At 44.6% G+C, this 22860-nt stretch overlaps 1 long non-coding RNA gene across 1 annotated transcript; it reads right to left on the reverse strand.

The window, feature by feature from the left end:
- Positions 1 to 15648: 15648 nt before the first annotated feature.
- LOC139070115 (uncharacterized) lies at positions 15649 to 19339 on the reverse strand. The gene is made up of 3 exons (XR_011520755.1): positions 19152 to 19339; positions 18968 to 19037; positions 15649 to 18520 (listed from the first exon to the last, which is right to left on the reverse strand). It is a non-coding gene; the product is annotated as an uncharacterized lncRNA (long non-coding RNA).
- Between the last annotated feature and the right edge of the window lie 3521 nt (positions 19340 to 22860).

The raw sequence follows: 22860 nt of genomic DNA on the forward strand, positions 1-22860 counted from the left end.
GTACTACCCCCCCTCCCCATCTCTCTCTGTCTGTCAGTCTCACCCTCTCTGTCTCTCATCTTTTCCTTCTTCCCACTTCCCTCCCTCTTAACCACCCACCCCCCCACCCCTTTACTGTCTGATGGAGTGGACTGTGATAATGAAGGAGTGAGACGAAGGAGAGACCTCTTCGGACTGAGAAAATGGCTCCTGAATGTAAAATCCACCGAGGTGGCAGCAGGGCGTTACTCCACCAACAACCCCTCCTGCTGCAAGACAAACGTGATGGTTTGGCCTGGGGTAGTTAGACAATAAAACAGAGCAAATGGAGAAAAACAAATATCATAAGCAGGGAGTCTCTCTGGAGACCCAAACGATATGAAACTGTTTGCTGCTTTCCTCAGTCATTTAATCGCATTCTCCTTCATGTGCTGTTTATTTTTAGAAATCTTATCATTTAGATTTAGTCTGTGTGGATTTCTGCGAGCTGGTCTGCGTATTGGGCTGATCAAAACCACTGAGACATGGCTGTGATTGGGTTTAACTGACGTGTCTGGGAACTACTGCACCACACCTGGATGCACGACTCCATAAAGGTGGGCTGTTGCCTGGAGGTGCAGGCCGTGTGATCTCAACTTGTTTTCTGTGCAAAGAAATAAAAATAAAATGCTGCTTCAAATTTGTCTAGAAAGTGTGTGCTTTAAGTAAAACAAGTCATCAGAGACTGGGAACTTTATTTGAATAATATTCAGGCTTCATATTGTGCAGAAGCTTCTCAAATTAAACAAAACCCTTGAGCTACCGGGAGTCTGCCGGGGCAAACCTTCAGAGGAAAGAAGGTTTAAAGTGTCTCATTTAGGAAGTTCATCCTGTTGATATTTATTTGGGAAACATTAACCCAACCCCCCACCTATACACACACACACACCTACACACACACAAGAAAGAAAAATGAAATATAAAGCAGTGGCATTGGTTCTTTTATGATCAACTGTTTTGGCTAAATGGTAAAAAGTAAAACTTCTGTGGTGAAAACTTGTTTCATTAGTTCTGGTATTTTAAGGCCAACACAAAAGTGAATTGTTTGAAAGGTTCATACACGTTAACGTTAGCCCTTTAAACCATAGAGAAAACACACATAAATCAGTGGTTTATGAAGCTTGAATGTGAAATTACAGCATGAAAACCACTTCCGTATCAGCTGGTTTTGCATCATTAAATGAACGCAGTAGCATTGCTCTGATGGTACCAGCTAGCCTAGAAGTCTAGCCACAGCAGAAGCAAAAAGACTGAGCTCTGCAGGTCGGTGTAGCCACGCTCCATTGTGGCCTTAGCAGGTTTACGCTGGCCTGATCAGTTTTGTCTTTCCAATTATGGCGCTCAATGTTCATTGGGCAGGCTTTGCACCAGAGCTGCAGTGGAGAAAAACTACAAAGATGGTGTCGGCTCATGAATGGCTTGTTCGGCTCATTATTTAGAAAAAATGATGTATTTTTGTCATCTTCCACAGAGCATGGCAGACTGCTGAGCTGTGGTGGGCTCATGGAGGGGGCCATCGGCTAGCACACTGCTGCTAACCACTTCTCCCTCTCCTGATAATAACATTTTACTCTCTTTGACATTGAATGTGCTACTACTAGTTTACCCATTAAATTATAGATTCACTAGGATGAATACAATAAAGTTTATCTCTCACCAAATAGAATATTTACTAAGAAATCACAATATAACCATAAACACTACTTGGTATATATGTTTGTGTGTGTGTGTGTGTGTGTGTGTGTGCGTGTGTGTGTGTGTGTGTGTGTGTGTGTGTGTGTGTGTGTGTGTGTGTGTGTGTGTGTGTGTGTGTGTGTGTGTGTGTGTCTGCACTGTCTTCTCCATCCCCAGTGAGTCGTGGTGGATGGCTGCTTATACTGAGCCAGGATCCTCTGGAGGTTTCTTCCTGTTAAAAGGGAGTTTTCCTCTCCACTGTCGCTGCATGCTTGATTAGTATGAGGATTGCTGTAAAGTCACTGACACAAGTCAGTGGGTGTGTCCGAATCCAGAGGAAGGATGCTTACGAGTACGGGTCCTCGCTGGTCTAGCAAGGCCGGGTCCTTGCTAGACCGCTAGGACCGGAACCCAGCGGCTCTGAATTCGGACAGTCTAGCCTTCGCCTCTACGGTGGCCCGTAGGTCCCGTCACAGCCGTGGCGGCAGCTACACGCAAAGGAAAAATGCTAAAGCTAGCGAAAATCAAGCAGGAATATTAAGGAGCTACAGCAGCTTCACGTCCATCAGCAGCGTTTGTTCACAACCGTTTTCAGGTAAAGTAACTTTGTTTATTCTAGAAGCTTTCAGGACTTACATGTTAACTTTAGATGGTTTCATGTATGTTTTAAGCTACAGAATGAACTTGTTAAACGTACACAACACATTTCTACAGAGTATTATCATGTAGGTAATTAATATAAACCAAATGCATTATAAATGTTGAATGCAGCAGGATGTTTTCTAATTTTATTTGGACCGTAGAATTTCTTATTTAACATCAAATGAGGATAAAACGTTTTAAAAAACAGGCTTTTTAATAAAATAGCATTGGAATGTTTTCAGTGTGCATTTGTTTATTCAACTTAAGCCTAATAATGATTAGATCTGTGTTAAAAATGTAAATTCTCTGTAGTTTTCCCTGCTGTTCTTCAAACTGAACAGAACCAGTGTACTGCAGGTTGTTTTGTTTTACATTTTTCAATAAAAAACCTTTTTTAATCTATTACAGGTCAGCATGCACTGTGCTGCACATCTGCCTCTGTGCTGGTGAAGTTGTGGGTCTGGAGGATGAGTGTGAGGAAGATGTGTGTGGAGGAGGTCAGTGGTGCTCTGTCCTGCAGGAGGTACCAGCAGACCACCACTAGTGTTAACAGGCAAGTCATTTATGCAGAGCCTCTTAAAAACAACACTGTGGTTTTATTTGCTGAAGAGTCACAATTGTTATACTAGTGGATCCATAAACCATCTCCTCATTTCATATTTCTGAATACATCTTAGAGATGTAACAGCCGTCGTCTGAGCCAGCCCAGCAGTCCCTGTAGATGGACGATGGAGTGGACAGTGAGAGGAAGCGTCCCAAAGCTCTCTCTGCAGACCGTCCTGTATGATGTTCCTCTGACCAGAAACGTCCAGCCACGGGTCTGCTCCAGCCCTCCATCCACGTCTGGATCCTCCTGCAGCAGATCCAGCTGCACTGTTAAAGACTTCCTGCTCACTCAGTTTAAATAAATGATCCAGGAAGAATCACTCAGGTTAATCCTGCTTTAACCGAACATAACTGGTCCATACTGGTTTTGATCTGTAAATAAGTGTAACCTATTATAAATAATCTTGTCTCCTTACCATCTTTTCATTTTCTGTTCATGTAACATGTTCAAAAACATCTGTAATAATAAAACTGGTGATAAAACCAATGACCAGAAAGAGTTATTTAGTTAGTATTTGTTTTAATAAAAGTGTTCAAATATCAAACAAACAGCTAAATAACATTAACATGATGACAGTAGAAGGCCTTTCTCCCAGGATGACCCAACAGGTAAAGCCTCTCCTGACCCTGGACACCTGACGTCCTACAGAGAAAATCAGAGACCACAGGTGACAAAAAGACAAACACATTTTTACATTTATCCACATGAGAAGATAAAAATTCTATTCTCCACACTATTTTGACTTCATTAAAACGTGTCAGCTGTGTAAATCCCTGAATGTAAAACTATTTTTCACAGCAGAACTACTGTGGTTGTGTGTAAACAGCTTCACTCTTCACCTCTAAGCTTAATAAAAACGCTTCTTTGCTCCGTTGTCCTTAAAACAAATGACAAGTTTAATTCGACACACACACACACGCACACACACACCAAAAGGAATAACTGGAACCCGTGAAAGAAACTCGTTTTTGCTGATTCCTGCCTAAAATGTAATAAAAAAAAAAAACAAATATACAAACGAAAAATGTCTATAAACAGAACCACTTTCAGCTTAGTTTTCTACCGCTATTTTTTTAACAAAGCCTGCTGGGATCAAGCTAGTTTACGGTGGGTTCCTATTACACATTCAAGCTAGTTTTCGGTGGGGCATGTTTTAGCCTTAAATTACATGAAAGAAACAATTTGCGGTATTAGATCTTATATAAAATACAAACCAAAAGTGCCCAAACACGTATTTTATTTTTTTGACCGCTATTTTTTTTTAACTTACATTTTAAGCTGTACTGCTCTCCCACTCCGTCCGCCATTGTTGTGAGTGTCGAGTCCAGCAACCCGCGCAAAGCATGCTGGGATACCCTTGCTCCTGTGAGGATCCATCAGACCCATCCTCGAAATGTGGGTGGAGCGAGGACGCATTTGAGGATGCGAGAATGAGTATTCTTGGAATTCGGACAGTACTCGTCGCTGCGCTGTGACGTCATGGACCTCAAAATGCGTCCTCACAAGCATCCTTCCTCTGGATTCGGACACACCCAGTGACTCGATGCAACCTGCTGGGTTCCTTATATAGAAACTTTTTACTGATTGGCTTAATGAACTGACCTGTATTGGAATTTTTACTATGTGAAGGTCCTTGAGACGAGTCTTGTCGTGATTTGGCGCTATAGAAATAAACTTGAATTGAATTGAATTGAATTGCCCCATCGGCTGACCTCTGTGGAGATCAATATGTCACTTTGTTTTTTGCTTTGATGGGTTATAACGTTGTTCAATAGCATGTAGTTTCACACACAACCATAGATCCCACCCCACAACTGAGCTCTTTCTATAGGTCATGCCAGACTACATATTCACATACATAGGATGGCGAGCCAGGCCAGGTGCCAGGACCAGTTCAGTGCACAAGCAATCTGCTAGTTTATCCATGATTAGATGTTATGGTTTATCTATCAAAAAAAAGACACAACAAATAAACTCCAGACTATCGAGATGTTCCAAATACATTCATTATATCCGTGAGCTGGACGTCGGCCCAAGCGAATAAAAGGGAGGGAAAGCCTCGAACCATCCAGTTGGGCGTTGGATTCTGGCTTTAAAACCCAAGACTTGACTTGATAAATCAAAACCAAATATGTTGGTGCGAAGCTGCTGCTGGCCTCTTTAGGGAGCCAGAAGTGTAGTCTTGGCAGCCAATCATCCTGGAAGATGAGTTTCTCCCTCGCTCATCTGCTTTTCTACTAGAGTAGGTCTAGTCTCATTATCTCATTTTATCTTTGAAAACATTTTGTGACTCATCAGGAGGAAATATGATGGAATCCAGGAATAGTCAAAAATAAAAATTAGAACAAGGACATAAACATCTGAATATCTCAAATGTAGTGTTGATGGTTGCTACATATTTATTAAAATGATCAATAAGATGGGATAAATCCATATTAATATGAAATATTAATCTGAGTGATCTTTGAATGCTTAATCAGAAGATTCTAGTTACTTTTCTTATTCACGAACCATAAACACACTTTGTATTAATTCAGACAGAGTCAAGTATATAGTTTATAGAAATGAATTTATTTATTTTTCCTGAACTAATGATTACACATGACAAGGTATGAATGGAAAGATGGATATGAAGTGATTTAATGTGATGTGTGGAATGTTGTAATGGACGCTAGATGTTCTTAGTAGAACCTTTCTTCAGTGTCTGAGAGAATTTGTGGAGTCTGGGTTGTAAAGGAATTTGGCTATATGTTTGTTATACTATAGATTTGTTTATAAAAACCATCCAACGCAATCTGTGTCGAATCTACGATACCCTTTTGTGGAGATTCTCGTGCGATCCAGGGGGTCAAGAGGTGGTGCTGGACGCTGCCTGTGGAGTGGACCTCTCAGTATCAGGAACCCGTAGATTAGCTCCGATAGGATACGTCTAGTGTGAGATCTCTCCAGGTCACAACAGGAAGCTGGAATGGTTGTTTGCGTCTAAGTCTGTTTGTTGGCTCTTAGAAGAGCCACTTGTCTGGTATCAGCCGCAGCGTCACAGAGAGTCTTTGACCTGAGATCAAAAGATGGGATGGCTTCAAAATTGGTGTTCTCGAAGTGGCCGGTTCGAGAGTCAACGAGAAATTGAATTAATTCCAGAAACATTTGTGTTTTATTAAAATCACTTTGTTGACAGATTTGGAAAACCAGAATTTGACACGAATGAAGGCTTTATCAAAACATCTCTCAGACGTCACGCCTTCAGTCAGATCCTCCGAGAGCTTGGCTCTTTGTGGGAATGAGAATGTTTTAAAAACACTTATGTGAAGTAAATATTAACATTAATAAGTATCTTATTGTGAGTGTAGATATTGATTAACTTGTTAAATCAAACACATACTGATCTGATGTAGATAAGATCTGAAATGTGTCACACCCTGTCCTGTCTCCCCATTTGGTTCAGCCATGTGTCTCTGTTAATTCCTCCCACCCGCCTCTCGTTTTCCAATCACCCAAGCTCCCAGCCCTCTTGTATTTAAACCCCTTCATTTCTGTGTCTCTTGTTGGATCATTGTTTCTATGCCCTGCATGCTTGATATTAAAACTATTGTAAAACCGTTCCTACCTGTCTGCCTGCCTTCCTCACCTGCATGTGGATCCTCACCTCATCTCCGCTTCGCTCACCGGCATGTTTGTGACAGAATGATCCAACCCAGTAAAGGATCCAGCGGGGAGGTTCTTCCTTGGGAGTGTTTGCTCCAGTTTTTAACCGCTGATCTCCGACCGGCTTCTCCTCCTCTGGGCTCGTCTCACTGCAGACGCCGAACCCCGGCTGCGACGATCCCCTTCTACCTCCCGGAGCTAGATGTGAGGTTGGACCAGGGGACGCAGTTAGACCGCTCCTGCTACATGGGCACCAGACTGGATGTGTGCTCCCCGGGAGCTGGCCCACGGCGTTGGGAAGGATGCCGGGCTCCACCGACACCCCTGGTCCCGGGACGGAGCTGCGAGCTCGCCGCAGCTCCGGCTCGCCGCACCAGCTTGAACCCGCCCCAGTCAGACCAGCAGTCCCGTCTCTGGTCCAATCAGTGCCTCTGTCATCTGCAGGCAGAGGAACCATGCCTACAGCCCAGCTGACAGAGCTCGCCAGCCTCCAGGCGGAGCTTGGCCGGATCCGTCAGCTCGTCAGCCTCCGGGAGTTCCAGCTGGACACCCTATCCTCCCCGAATTACCAGGAGAAGGTTCCGGTCCAGTCTGCAGCTCCCTCATCTCTTGGCCAAAGGATCAAGCCCGCAGTCCACCCAGCAGAGCTCGCCGGTCTCCGAGATGAGCTGGCCCAACTCCATCAGAGCCTCAGTCTCCAGGAGCTCCAGCTGGACAATCTGTCCTCCCTGCTCTCCCAGTTTCCGGCACCACCAGTTCAGTCAGCTCCTGTCCCAGCGGTGGTCCCGGAGGTCGCACCGCATCCAGTTCCAGCGGTGGTCCCGGAGGTCGCACCGCATCCAGTTCCAGCGGTGGTCCCGGAGGTCGCACCGCATCCTGTTCCAGCGGTGGTCCCGGAGGTCGCACCGCATCCTATTCCAGCGGTGGTCCCGGTGGATGCATCACAGCCAGTTCCCGTGGTGGTCCCGGAAGTCGCACCGTATCCTGTTCCAGCGGTGGTCCCGGAGGTGTTGCCGCGTCCCGTTCCCGTGGTGGTCCGAGAGGTCGCACCGCATCTAGTCCCAGCGGTGGTCCCAGAGGTCGCACCCAGAGCCGGATTAAATAAATGGACTACACTAGGCAGGCTGCATTTTTAGGGCCCCCCCTCCATCGATGTTATGTAATGAATTGAAATCTGAAACTTACCAAATTTACTTATAAAAGTTCATTCACATTTTACATAGCCTAGTTTTTGGTTACAAATTGGTTGTTTGTATGCCAAAATAAGTCATGTGTTGTAGGCTGTTGCCTCTGCTGAATCAGAAATTCTGTCAATTTTCTGAGTGTGAACTTATTGTTTTGCTACTTGAACATTAATAAAATTATTTGACAAATAATTAATAAAACCAGCAACACTTACCAAGGAAACCATTTAGCATTCTCTACTCCGGGATAATCTTCAGCCTTCCAGCATCACAGGGCCTCAATCACAGCAGAAACATGTCTAAAGAAATGTTCCTTGGTTAAGCTTCAGTCTATGTCTCCAGATTTCCTCTGTGATGCAGAAGAATATCCAATATTTTGAGAGGGATAGTTTAGTGCAAAGTACTCATCAGTTTGGTACCACTTTGCAGGATCAGATGGGTAGTTGTTAATACCCTGTCTGGGTCTAGGGGCTCCTGTAAGACTATATTGGGCTCACTTCTGGCTGGCTGCTGTTCTTCCAGTTTGTCCTTCTGTGAAGGCGCTGATGTTGACGGCGTTGGCGCTACAGCATCTTCCGCCACATCTTCCACCGCGTCTTCGGGTTGTGTCTCCTCCGGGTCTGACTTGGGCCCGGCCTCTGGCTCTGCTGACTCGAGCATGTTCACAGCTGTCGGACGGCTGCCCGAGCAGCCCGACAGAAACTTCTGTAAAGCCCCCCGCTGTCTCTTCTTTAGTTCCTCTTCATTTAAATATTTTTCTTTTTTACGTTTTGCCGCACCCGAAAGCATCGTGAAAGTTAGCCTACTCAAAAACACCTGCTAGCTTTGTTGTGTCCCGCTCTAACTCTGACCGCTTCTCTGACGTCCTTCATTGGGTGGCGCCTTAACCCTCTGGGGTCCAGGGTGTAATTTGCAGTGAGTTTTCCTTTGTATTTCCAAAATAAAAACCATAATCACTGCCTTATGTGGTATCAATCTTTTCAGCACAACCTGGACTTTATGAATCTATACTTATTTTGTATATTTGGACATAAAGGGGTTGCGTATTAGACCTTAAATCACTCAAAAACATAAAATCTGAATAGGAAAAAAGTTGTTTATTTTACTGTGAAACCAACAAACATTTATGACAAATGTTTTTTATCATTTAGACTGGTAATCTAGACTGTACATTTATAAAAAATATGACTAAATATAGCAAATAACTAATTTAAAAAGTTATTAGCTCTCTGGGATCCAGAGTGTAAATCACCGTTTTTGACTCATTTTGGTTTTTCTTTTGTATTTTCTAATAAAAACAATAAATATTGCCTTATGGGGTATCATTAATTTCAAGTCAACCTGGACTATCTGAATTTATACTTATTTTATTAATTTGGCAATAATGTACATGGATTTTGGAGTGGGGAGTGGCTCCGTCTCACGCCGAGATCTGACAGCTGCGCGGCGCCGCCCACTCCTCTTGATGGATCTCCGAGGAGCTGGATCTCTGCCTTCATCCTCTACCTCATCATGACCCAACTCTTCTATGAGGAAGGATGGATCTGCCACATCATCATCATCATCCTCGCTATTTGCCTCAGACTCCGGCTGCGAGTCTCCGTCCACTTCCTCTGCTTCCAGTTCAAAAAACAGCCGTACTATCCGAACTGCCTGGTGGACATTTATCCTTCTCATCATCCTTTATTAAAGCCTAATAAATGCCTACTAAACTGCAGAGACAATATATCTGTCCGGATCGCTCCAAAATACAAAGTTTACCGTCAATATCTGTCTAATTGTTTGTTGTTACTCCGTTCGCGCCACTCCTTTCCCCGCGAAGCGGCTCCTTTTTGCGCATATCTCGTTACTCGTGTGATACTTTTTATCAGCTGAATATGTGAGACGTCCACCAACAGCAAAAGGATCTCGTGTTTTTGTGGGTTTTTAATGTTCACAAGCACATTCCCGCTCACAGATTACTAAACCGCTGTTTTGACAAGTTATCAGATTGTCTAAAAATAGGTCATTTTTTAGTTTAGTATAACTCCGCTTTTACGTTGCCTATTAACAAAATTTAAAAACTGGGGTGTAGTTTATAATCTGCTTTTTAAAGCTGAATTGAAACCGAAACTCAGGGAGGCGGAGTCTTGCTGCTACAGCGTCCCAAATCAGACCTGTTCAAAAGACGCGTATACTCGTCCGTGGACCCCAGAGGGTTAATGTGACGTAGCCAATGAAACGGTCTATGGTTAAGATAAACATTGTCACTATTTTTAGTTAATTAATAAATATTGAAACAAATTGTAGATAGGAGTCCTAGCTACAAATTCTATCATAGGACATGTGTACATTTAATTTTTAATTTATTTATTTATAATTTTGTTCCTCTGTCTGGGCCCCATCCAGCCAATCAGGCCCTAGGCACGTGCCTACTTTGCCTTTGCGTTAATCCGGCTCTGGTCGCACCGCATCTGGCCCAGCCTGTCCAAGCGGTCCCATCTGCAGCAACTCCTCCTCCACTCCAGAAGCCGACGCCCCCGGACCAGAAGTCGACGGTCCAGAAGTCGAAGGTCCAGAAGTCAACGCCCCCGGACCAGAAGTCGACGCCCCCGGACCAGAAGTCGACGGCCCAGAAGCCAACGGTCCAGAAGCCGATGCCCCCGGACCAGAAGTCGACGGTCCAGAAGTCGACGCACCTGGACCAGAAGTCGACGCCCCCGGACCAGAAGTCGACAGACCAGAAGTCGACGGTCCAGAAGTCGACGCACCTGGACCAGAAGTCGACGCATCCGGACCAAAAGTCAATGCCTCTGGACCAGAAATCGACGCACCCGGACCAGAACTCGATGCCTCCGGACCAGAAGTCAATGGAGGTCGACGCCCCCAGTCCTGAAGTCGACGCCCCTTCCAGTCCTGTGGTCGACGCCCCTTCCAGTCCTGTGGTCGACGCCCCTTCCAGTCCTGTGGTCGACGCCCTTTCCAGTCCTGTGGTCGACGCTCTTTCCAGTCCTGTGGTCAACGCTTTTTCCAGTCCAGAGGTCGACGCTCTCTCCAGTCCAGAGGTCGACGCTCTCTCCAGTCCAGAGCTCTTTCCAGTCCAGAGGTCAACGCTCCTTCGTATCCAGAGGTATATGCTCCTTCGTGTCCAGAGGTCGACGCTCCTTCGTGTCCAGAGGTCGACGCTCCTTCGTGTCCAGAGGTCGACTCTCCTTCGTGTCCAGAGGTCGTTGGTCCCTCGTGTCCAGAGGTCGACGCTCCCTCGTGTCCAGAGGTCGACGCTCCCTCGTGTCCAGAGGTCGATGCTCTCTCCAGTCCAGAGGTCGACGCTCTCTCCAGTCCAGAGGTCAACGTTCTTTCCAATCCAGAGGTCGATGCTCTTTCCAGTCCAGAGGTCGACACTCTTTCCAGTCCAGAGGTCGACGCTCTTTCCAGTCCAGAGATCGACGCTCTTTCCAGTCCAGAGGTCGACGCTCCCTCGTGTCCAGAGGTTGACGCTCCCTCGTGTCCAGAGGTCGACACTCCCTGGTGTCCAGAGGTCGACGCTCCCTCGTGTCCAGAGGTCGACGCTCCCTCGTGTCCAGAGGTCGACACTCCCTGGTGTCCAGAGGTCGACGCTCCCTCGTGTCCAGAGGTCGACGCTCCCTCGTGTCCAGAGGTCGACGTCCCCTCCAGTCCAGAGGTCGACGTCCCCTCCAGTCCAGAGGTCGACGTACTCTCCAGTCCAGAGGTCGACGTTCCCTCCAGTCCAACGTCTTCGCCATCTCCAATCCAGTGGTCGACACCGTCTCCAGTCCCATGGTCGACGCCGTCTCCAGTCCAGTGGTTGAAGCCGCCTCCAGTCCAGTGGCCGATGCCGCCGCCTCCAGTCCAGTGGCCGACGTCGCCGCCTCCAGTCCAGTGGCCGTCACCGCCACCTCCAATCCAGAGGTCGTCGCTGCGGCCTCTAATCCAGAGGGCGTCGCCGCCGCCTCCAGTCCAGAGGTCGTCGCCGTCGCCTCCAGTACAGAAGTCAAGGACGTCTCCTCCGGCGTCTCTGCCTCCGGTCACCGCCAGTCCTGCCCTCACCAGATGCAGGCCCCCAAGAGCCCATCGTCGCCTCCTCCTCTGCCACAGATGCAGGCCTCCAAGAGCCCGTCGTCGCCTCCTCCTCTGCCACAGACGCAGGCCCCCAAGAGCCCGTTGTCGCCTCCTCCTCTGCCACAGACGCAGGCCCCCAAGAGCCCGTCGTCGCCTCCTCCTCTGCCACAGACGCAGGCCCCCAAGAGCCCGTTGTCACCTCCTCCTCTGCAGAAGATGCAGGCCCCCAAGAGCCCGTTGTCGCCTCCTCCTCTGCCCTAGACGCAGGCCCCCGGACTCTACTGGTCCCTGCCTCCTCTCCATCGGTCTCTCGGTCCCTCTTGGCCCTCCCTCCGGGTCCCCCTCCTCCCCCCCTGCTCTGTGTTCCTATGGGCGTCTGGAATCCGCCCTTTGGGGGTGGGTGTGTGTGGGGGTGGGGGAGGGGGGGGGGGGGGTACTGTCACACCCTGTCATGTCTCCCCATTTGGTTCAGCCATGTGTCTCTGTTAATTGCTCCCACCTGCCTCTCGTTTTCCAATCACCCAAGCTCCCAGCCCTCTTGTATTTAAACCCCCTTCAGTTCTGTGTCTCTTGTTGGATCATTGTTTCTATGTCCTACGTGCTTGATATTAAAGCTATTGTAAAACCTTTCCTACCTGTCTGCCTGCCTTCCTCACCCGCGTGTGAATCCTCACCTCATCTCCGCTTCGCTCACCGGCACGTTTGTGACAAAATGGATCATTGCAGGAACAATATTCATTTAATAGCCATCATTGGTTTAGCCACAGATTATTCAAACATTTGATTTAAACATCTTGTTCATTCAACACATTTGATTATTTCAATTTATAAGCTGTAAAGTTATTTATAATTCAAGATGGCTTTTCCTCAGAGTGAAAATGCAGGAGTCTGCATGAGGCCTTGAGCACCGATGTTATGGCGTCTTGTCGTAGCAAGAACTGTGGCAGAGTCTTGTTTTGGAGTTCGGAGGTCAGCCAGACGGTGTGTTTGTGTCTGCAAATTAAAGGTTACTTTCTAGTCAATTTGTTGGTAAGTTACACATACATGATTATTATTATTACTTCATAATCAAACAACGGATTCAAAAAATGTCGGCTGGGAGATTTTCTTTGAATAATTGTAATTTCAGTTTTCATTGTATGGATCTCCTCCAGTGAGTAACACAGCCACCTTTATATGTCCCGGTCATCTCGGTGGCGGTAATGTGGAGCAGCTGTTTAACACTCTTGTCACAAACAAGCATGTCTTTATAACATCAGTAGTTGTTCTGACTGAAAGGAGAGTTTCTCTGTGACAGTTTGACACGAACTTTAGTTTTTACTGGTTAACTTTGAAATTAAAGGATTTAACGACAGACCCAAAAACTTAATGCATGCTCCATTCTTCGAAGGCTAAATAAGAATTAAGGGAATTATAGGGCAAAATGTCTTTATGACCCCTTTTTGCCCCTATCCTCTAATCAGTGAGGGACACCATCAATAACAATGACTTTGGCAGAGAACAGCCTCTTCATGTCTGTATGACATCCCTCTCTGGTTTACTCTGACCTTGACACTGATGAGAAAATGACACACAAAAGATTTTATAAACATTTTCATGTTAAAAGTTACCTAAACCGTTGTAGTTTCTTCAAGATACAGCGGCAGTTTGTGTTTGACAAATGTACTAATGAGTATAAAGACAAAACCAATGAATCATGAGAACAAAAATTGCTTTAAAGTGACTGTGTGTATTTTTCCTGGTGATGGGGGTAGTTGAAACCTAAGTTGTTGCAAGCAAACTGTGGGTGTTTCGCAATGTCAAGGCGCCTGTCCTTGCAAGGCCAGGTGCCTTACTTACGAGGACACTGTCCTGCCTTGGTCAAAGAAAATGGTTAAATAGAATAGACTTGCGTCACGTCATTGTGGCTTCCACATTGGTCACGTAACGGCATGTGACACAAGAGACCACTATATATTTTACATGTACTTGTTTCAATATAAATATACAACAAGCCTTTTTAAATTGTGTAAATATTTGTTAAATTAAACTTATAAGCTAGTTACTACCCGCTAGCCACCGAAGCTGCAACTACTAAGCAACTAGCCAACCATAGCTAACTTCTTTGGATCTAAAATAAACATTTAAAATTAGCTGACGTACATTTACATTTTACATTTGCCCTCTTCAACTTCTTTGGATCTAAAATAAACATTTAAAATTAGCTGACTTACATTTACATTTGAAATTTGCCCTCGAAGAAGCTGTCGGCATCAGATCTGCCATTCTTTTGAAAATACCACGGTGTATTCTGGATAATTTTTGACCATCTCTCGTGTATCCTTGCACAGCTAGCTAAACGGCTAACAAATGGAGACTACACACCTCGGTAAAACATGAACATCAGAACACGTTTTGGTGGCTCCTGATGACGTATCTCCTAGGCAACCAGGGCGGGGCCAAGACATCAAGGTGAGGTTCCTTGGCATTGAGAAACACCCCGTATTTTTGTGTTGGAGTAAAGCCCTGGGGAGTGAAAACTTCAGCAAAATGACAAGCAGATCAAACTTCATTTCATCAGTGGCAACGAGTAAAGACATAAATGTGTTAAACAGCGATTATGAATGGTGAAAGTTTTTTAACCATTTGTTAAAAATCAGTGAATGCTTTTTGTCCTCAAGGGCTCCAATAGAAGGAAACATGGCGTCTAACATGGCGTCGCCCTGAGACTTAGGGTGTGTCCGAATCCACGGGCAGGATGCTTATGAGTACGTGTCCTCGCCGGGTCCTTGCTAGACCGCTAAGACCAGAACCCAGCGGATCTGAATTCAGACAGTCTAGCCTTCACCTCTATGGTGGCCCGTAGGTCCCGTCACAGCCGTGGCGGCAGCTACATGCAAAGGAAAAATGCTAAAGCTAGCGAAAATCAAGCAGGAATATTAAGGAGCTACAGCAGCTCTTCACGTCCATCAGCAGCGTTTGTTCACAACCGTTTTCAGGTAAAGTAACTTTGTTTATTCTAGAAGCTTTCAGGACTTACATGTTAATTTTAGATGGTTTCATGTATGTTTGAAGCTACAGAATGAACTTGTTAAATGTGCACAACACATTACTACTGAGTATTAACATGTAGGTAATTAATATAAACCTAATGCATCATAAATGTTGAATGCAGTAGGATGTTTTCTAATGTAAACTGGACCTTAGAACTTCTTATTTTGCATCAAATGGGGTAAAATGCTTTAAAAAAACAGACTTCTTAATAAAATAGCATTGAAGTGCTTTCAATCTGCATTTGTTTATTCAACTTAAGCCTAATAATTATTAGATCTGTCTTGAAAATGTAAATTCTCTGTCGTTTTTATTTAACTGCTGCTTTTCTTTAAACCAACCAGTGTACTACAGGTTATATGTTTTGTTTTACATTTTTCAATAAAAACCTCTTTTTTTAATCTATTACAGGTCAGCATGCACTGTGCTGCACATCTGCCTCTGTGCTGGTGAAGTTGTGGGTCTGGAGGATGAGTGTGAGGAAGATGTTTGTGGAGGAGGTCAGTAGTGCTCTGTCCTGCAGAAGGTACCAGCAAACCATAGGCTGCATGGTGGCGCAGTGGTTAGCGCTGTTGCCTCGCAGCACGAAGGTAGCAGGTTCGAAACTCAGCTCGGCTGCGGCCTTTCTGCATAGAGTTGCATGTTCTCCCCATGCATGCGTGGGCTTCAAGCCGGGTACTCCGGTTTCCCCCACAAATCACAACATGCCCTATAGGTTAAAAATTGTCAGTCGCTTTGGATAAAAGCGTCTGCTAAATAAATAAACATAAACTGCTGTTAACAGGCAAGTCATTTATGTAGAACCTTTATTAAAAACAACACTGTGGTTTTATTTGCTGAAGAGTCACAATTGTTATACCAGTGGATCCATAAACCATCTCCTCAATTCATATTTCTGAATACATCTTAGAGATGTAACAGCCGTCGTCTGAGCCAGCCCAGCAGTCCCTGTAGATGGACGATGGAGTGGACAGTGAGAGGAAGCGTCCCAAAGCTCTCTCTGCTGACCGTCCTGTATGATGTTCCTCTGACCAGAAACGTCCAGCCACGGGTCTGCTCCAGCCCTCCATCCACGTCTGGATCCTCCTGCAGCAGATCCAGCTGCACTGATAAAGACTTCCTGCTCACTCAGTTTGAATAAATGATCCAGGAAGAGTCACTCAGGTTAATCCTGCTTTAACCGAACATAACTGGTCCATACTGGTTTTGATCTGTAAATAAGTGTAACCTATTATAAATAATCTCTTCTCCTTACCATCTTTTCACGCTCTGTTCATGTAACATGTTCAAAAACATCTGTAATAATAAAACTGGTGATAAAATCAATGACCAGAAAGAGTTATCATTTAGTATTTGTTTTTATAAATGTGCTAAAATATCAAACAGCTAATTAACATTAACATGATGACAGTAGAAGGCCTCTCTCCCAGGAGGACCACCAGGTAAAGCCTCTCCTGACCCTGGACACCTGCAGTCCTACAGAGAAAATCAGAGACCGCAGGTGACAAAAAGGCAATAAACACATTTTTACATTTATCCACATGAGAAGATAAAAATTATATTGTTCACAAAAACACTTTTTGCTTCATTATAACGTGTCAGCTGTGTAAATCCCTGAATGTAAAACTACTTTTTACAGAAGACCTTCTGTGGTTGTGTGTAAACAGCTTCAGTCTTCACCTCTAAGCTTATTAAAAACACTTCTTTGCTCCGCTGACCTTAAAACAAATGACAAGTTTAATTCGCCACACACACACACACACACACACACACACACACACACACACGCACGCACGCACACACACACACACACACACACACACACACACACACACAAACAGGAATAACTGGAACCCGCGATACAAACTCGTTCTGGCTGATTTCTGCCTAAAATGTAATTTAAAAAACAAATATACAAACGAAAAATGTCTATAAACAGAACCACTTTAAGCTTTTTAGGTTCTACGGCTAGTTTTTAACAAACTTACGTTTAAAACTTCGTAGCTCTCCCCATTTTCTCTTCCTGTTGAAAATCCACAGCCGGCACACAAAGCATGCTGGGATAGCCTTGTTCTGTGAGGATACAACAGACCCGTCCTCGTAATGTGGGCGGAGCAAGGCCGCATTTGAGGACACGAGAATGAGTATTCTTGGAATTCAGACAGTACTCGTCACTGCGCTGTGACGTCATCAACCTCAAAATGCCCTCTTACAAGCATCCATCCCGTGGATTTGGACACACCCTTAGACCCGCTCCTTGTATTTTAGAATGGATTTTTATGGTTATATGTTAAGAAGCCGTCAGTATTTTTATTTTGACTATCCCGGGCCAAATGTTTTTATATTAATTCATTTTCAGCAACATTTTGATGGAAATTTCCAGAGATGAATGATATCAACTACACATTGTCCCTTTAAAGACAGACTGAAGCTAAAGACATCATACAGCCTACTTTTTAGGCCAATCAGAGGCAAGATGTTTGCATATCTTGAATCTTAATGAGTAGCCCCTACACACCGGAAGCATTAGTGGCACGTCTCTGCTTCAAATAGAATCTGTTATAGTGTGTGGGAGCGATTCAAACCAGCCGCGTCTGGAACGTTTTCAGGTGGGTCACAGAAGCACCTTGCTGCGCCCCACCGCTATAGATGGGATTGGGTTCTGTTTTTGCCTCAAGCCGCTTCTGGGACATGACAATTTCCACAGATAACATAAAGCTAGACAGGAAATCCTACAGTTTCAGTAAAACCCCCCCGGAATTTTCAAAATAAAAGATGGTTGCAGCAATGCCACTTCATAGCTATGTAGATTACGCCAATACGTGTGACCTAACGGCTTGTTTACTCCCAGCACCGTTCCAGAAGTGCAGCAGTGTTTTTCCTGGCTGCAATCCTGGCAGTGGAGAGGAACATCATCATATATGACATCAAACAGCGATATCAAACGTGATTTCCTTGTGTTTGGTTTAATGGCGGATGTTCTCTTCCTTGTATAAAGTACAAATTTCCCCACCAGACAGTCATTTCCTCCTTTATCAGGTTAGTCAGATGAAGGTGAAAGTGCTTCAGAAATTAGCAGCGTCTAATTTTTTCAGAGTGCTCTGCCTTGTTTTTTGTTTAAGTCCTGCCAGTTTTAATCATCCTGCTCCTACGATTTCTCTCCTGTGCTCCCAGTGAGCTCCTCTGATTCATAGTTAATAACGTGTTGCGTTTGCGTCGTGCAAAATGAAAAGGCTCGTACTGCAGCTCCCATTAATACTGAACCAAAACACTCAAAGGAAACCGCAAATGTGCTGCATGACTCAAAACACTTTCAATAATTATTGCAAAGGCACTAATTAAGTTTTGAACAAGGCTACACCAGAACGTTGAAGAAATGACAATAAATGTTGGAGCTGGATGAAATGGTGATTAATAACTGACTCTTAAGCTCCCCATCTGTCCTAGAGTCAGTTATCCGTCCACTCCAGCTAAACAAGGACTCCAGGGATGATCCGGACCTGCGTGTAGACGAGAAGTTCTTCACAGAGACCCTTCATTCCAGCCCAGCATTAGCGGTGTGATTGAGTGTGTGCTGTTTACCATCGAGTGTTGGACCGCTGGCTGGTTAGTTTTCCGTCAGCAGATATGCCTGTCATCACATAGGTCCAAGAGCTTGCCCCTGGCCAAGATATGAACTAATATCAACCTCCGATAGCACTAAAGTATGCCCCAAAATGTGTGTGTGTGTGTGTGTGTGTGTGTGTGTGTGTGTGTGTGTGTGTGTGTGTGTGTGTGTGTGTGTGTGTGTGTGTGTGTGTGTGTGTGTGTGTGTGTGTATGTGTGTGTGTGTGTGTGTGTGTGTGTGTGTGTGTGTGTGTGTGTGTTTGTGTGTGTGTAGTACAACAGATAAGAAAGTGTGTATGTGTGTACATGGTTGGAAAAGACGGTAGCATGTGTGTGGGTGTGTGTGGGTGTGTGTGTGTGTGTGTGTGTGTGTGTGTGTGTGTGTGTGTGTGTGTGTGTGTGTGTGTTTGTGTGTGTGTAGTACAACAGATAAGAAAGTGTGTATGTGTGTACATGGTTGGAAAAGACGGTAGCATGTGTGTGTGTTTAATAGTCTGCTTACTGTTTTATGGTGGCAAATCGTTCGTTCTGTCTCATCTCACACACCGCTGGACTGCAGGGTCTGCATAAGCCTGATAACACACAGAAGCGCTAGGTCAAGCACACCCACAAGCAGTAGCTCTCCCGCACTCTCTGCCAGACATTGTTGCATCCAGACCGATCCAGACCTACGCAGACACACGCACCTTGGCTAAACCCTGACTTTCCAGAGCAGTAAATTCAGCAGCCTGTTGAGTAAAGTGTAGCTCCTGCTGGGAAGGTCAGGTTAAGTTGTTGGAGCTTGTATTTGTGTGAAGCTCTGTGAAGGCTAAAACTTCTGTGGTCCGATGCATTGTGTTGTTTTCTGTTCCTGCAGGATCGTATGAGTTGAATCCTTAAAGTGACGGTGTATATTTTCCCTGGTGACGGGGGCAGTACTTACCTAAATCATTGCAGGCAAGCAATATTTTTGTGTTAGAGTAAGACCTTACTAACGGGTGGCCATTAGGGTCAAAAGTCCCTGGTAGCACAACCTCCAGCTAAATGACAAGCACCTCAGACACCACAAGTTTGTAAACACATTTTGTCCTCATGGGCTCTCGTAGAAGGAAACATGCCATCGCCCAGAATCATAGACCCACTCCCATGTATTTTAGACCTGATTTTCATGAATTCATGTTATGAAGTTGCCAATATTATTCAACAGATTTCTCCCATTTTAGATATAATCAATCTATCCTTAGTAAATGGATGTTAAGGTTGATGCAATCAAACCTTTACTTAAGAAGCCTCTGGATCCAGATGACCCAATGAATTATAGACCAATATCTAACCTTCCATTTTTATACAAAGTCCTGGAGAAAATAGTGGCCATCCAAGTATGTGAGCATCTAAACACTAATGATCTGTTTGAGGAATTTCAGTCTGGTTTTAGAGAGTATCACAGCACTGAAACTGCATTAGTGAACGTTACAATGATATTCTCATGGCCTTGATAAGAATCTTGTGTCTGTTCTAGTCTTGTTAGATCTCAGTGCTGTTCTCAGGGAACATTTTCTAAGTGACAAGTCTCGCTTCAGTCGGAGGAATCTTCCTGCATGCGCCCTGGTTCTGCGACGCGCTCCAAGCCCATCTCCACATCTTCAGCTCACTGTGCGCCGTACGTACACGCTGACAGCGAGCTGCGCTGAGCAATGTCCAGCTCAGATATTCAGATGGGAATCTTTTCTTGAGTGATTTAGCTACATCTGCGATGTGCGTAACGAATAAAATGTCAGTTCGTCTGCATGCGTCGGGGTAATTCTTTCTATTCTTTCTCCGTCAAAATAAACGGTCGAATACGGGAACTGTCCGGTCAACACAACACAAGCCCTGCTTTTAACTGTTCTGTTTTCTTGTGAAAATTGTTACAAATTAAACTTGATTAACACCAGAGCCAGGCGCACTGCGCCGTTATCTCCGTCACTGTAAATGAGGGAAAAACAAAATGATCGGATCCTTTTCTGACCTTCCCCACCTACAAAGTTTAATTACAACAATCAAACGTGACAGAGCCTGGATTTGTATTCTGAACAGTCTAAACATGTTTTAAAAAGAAACGTATGACAAAAGTGGCACCTGCTCAGTAAAACCACCAACAGGGTGAAAAATATAAAAATATTGTAGGCAGACGGGCTACAACTTCTGGATCCACTTTATACAAATCGTTTTATTGATTATCGTCTTATGAAAGATAGCTTTGACGTACACGAGCGACCGGTACTGGCTGCTGTCACCTGTTGTGATTGGTTAAAGCAGCTCTCTGCTGTCTGAGGGTAGGCCCCGCCCACAACGCCACGGCTGCTGTGGCTCCCAGTGTTTTCTTTGCTGTGGGAAACGTGTAATAATGGCTCTTTGATGGGAACAGGTTGCCGACCCCTGGCTTAGATCCATGAAAAAAACAATAAAGCACTGATTTCCCACATTGACTATTCTGCACAATTATAATGTTAAATGTCATTGGAAAGCTATTGTGTGTCACAAACATTTTAATATGAAACCTGTCAAATCAACCCATTAAAAACTGTTTTCTGATCATTAGTTAATGTGTCAGGCTTTAAAGGATTAACTGTCTCTCTAGGCTGATAATATCATTGCACACGGCTGCAGATTTCTCTCTCTGAGTCTGAATGGCAGTTAGACTGTGAGAGAGAAGAGAACCATGATTAATACGACTAGCTCTTTTCTCTCCCAGAGAAAGGTAAATCTTCTATAACTGATTAGCTACAGATTTACCTGCTGTATGCTGAGTGCTAAAGCCTAGCACTGCCAATAACGTTATAATGATGAACTAATTTCATTAACTTTAAGTAACGTAGACATTTCTTTAGAAAATAGCTCCTTATGTCCTCAACCGTTTTATTTTTGCCTTCATCCTCACTTAAACTACTTTTTTGAGACTCTTATTTTGAAAAATGGCAACGGTGTTCTGCTGAGCTGTGGTAGCTTCATGGAGGGGGCCATCGCCTAGCACACTACTGCTAACTACTTAAACATTCTCCCTCTCCTGATAATAACATTTTACTCTCTTTGACATTGAATGTGCTACTACTAGTTAACAGGGTCCATCTGGACTCATGAGACCAGTTTTAAAATTGCATTGGACAGTTCTTAACCCAGTTTTAGTTGTTTCTGCATCTCTTTAGATGTTTGCTTGAATCTTCAGCAACGGGACAAATGTTCTTCTTTTGTATGTTGATACATTGTCAATGTGGGCACTGTTACCTCCTGGTGGTTGAGCTGGGTACTTCAGCATATTTGTAAGAAGACTGTTGATGAAAATTACTTTAGAATTGCACAAGTGAATGTGATTTTAATATATCTGGAGTGTTGTGGTCATTGACTAAATAGACAATACTTCCAGTGCAGTTAAATTTGAACAGATCAACATGCCACATCTAACCCTGGTCTCTTACCATTTGGAGCACCTGTAAACACACCGCAAAGTATTTCAGATAAAGTGATGTGGCTTGTTGTGAGTTTTAGACACAGCACAGAGTAACACAAACAACTTCTTCCATTACCTGACTGCATTTGTGCAAGTAATGCTGTTTTAAACTGCACAAAACAAAAAAAATGAAGTGAGAAAAGTGACAAAATTGAGGAGATGGAGTAAAAAACACAGATAAGAGAAGAAGAGTTAGGAGAACTGATAGGAGATGGAGGCGGGGATGGGGGGTGTCCATCAGCGAGAAGCAGAAAATGGAGGCAAGGGAAGATGAGAGAGGGATAGATAGGTGAACCGAGAAGGAGTGAGCAATCACATCTCTCCAGCACAGAGGTTATGAAGCTATTGAACTCACACGGTGCTATAATAGAAGGCATGAACTTGTGTGTGTGTGTGTGTGTGTGTGTGTGTGTGTGTGGTGTATGTAAAATAGAGTTAATACTGCTGGCTCTGACGGTAATTTTGGCCTGTCACTCTTCTAAAGGCCATCTCTGCAGGCCATCATCCAGCCGTACAGACATCTGCACACTGAAAATGTCACCATTATCACAGTATGGTGTGTGTGTGTGTGTGTGTGTGTGTGTGTGTGTGTGTGTGTGTGTGTGTGTGTGTGTGTGTGTGTGTGTGTGTGTGTGTGTGTGTGTGTGTGTGTGTGTGTGTGTGTGTGTGTGTGTGTGTGTGTGTGTGCTTTTTTTTAGTTTTTTTGGTCCTTCCCTCTCTCCTCGTCTCTCTGTATTGACTGCAGGCTGTAAATATTTACGTGTGCCGAAGCTGCACGGATCGATCGCTCTTCGTTTCCGTCCCACATCGATGGGGGTCAGTTACATTCAGACTTTTTCAGCAGCTGGTTCATTTTTTATGTTGCTCCTCATCGTTTTTCTCTGCTTCAGTCACAATATAATCAGACACGCGTTTGTGCAACAAGCCCC

The sequence above is a fragment of the Nothobranchius furzeri genome, chromosome 5, assembly GCF_043380555.1.
Source record: "Nothobranchius furzeri strain GRZ-AD chromosome 5, NfurGRZ-RIMD1, whole genome shotgun sequence".
Classification (NCBI taxonomy): domain Eukaryota; kingdom Metazoa; phylum Chordata; class Actinopteri; order Cyprinodontiformes; family Nothobranchiidae; genus Nothobranchius; species Nothobranchius furzeri.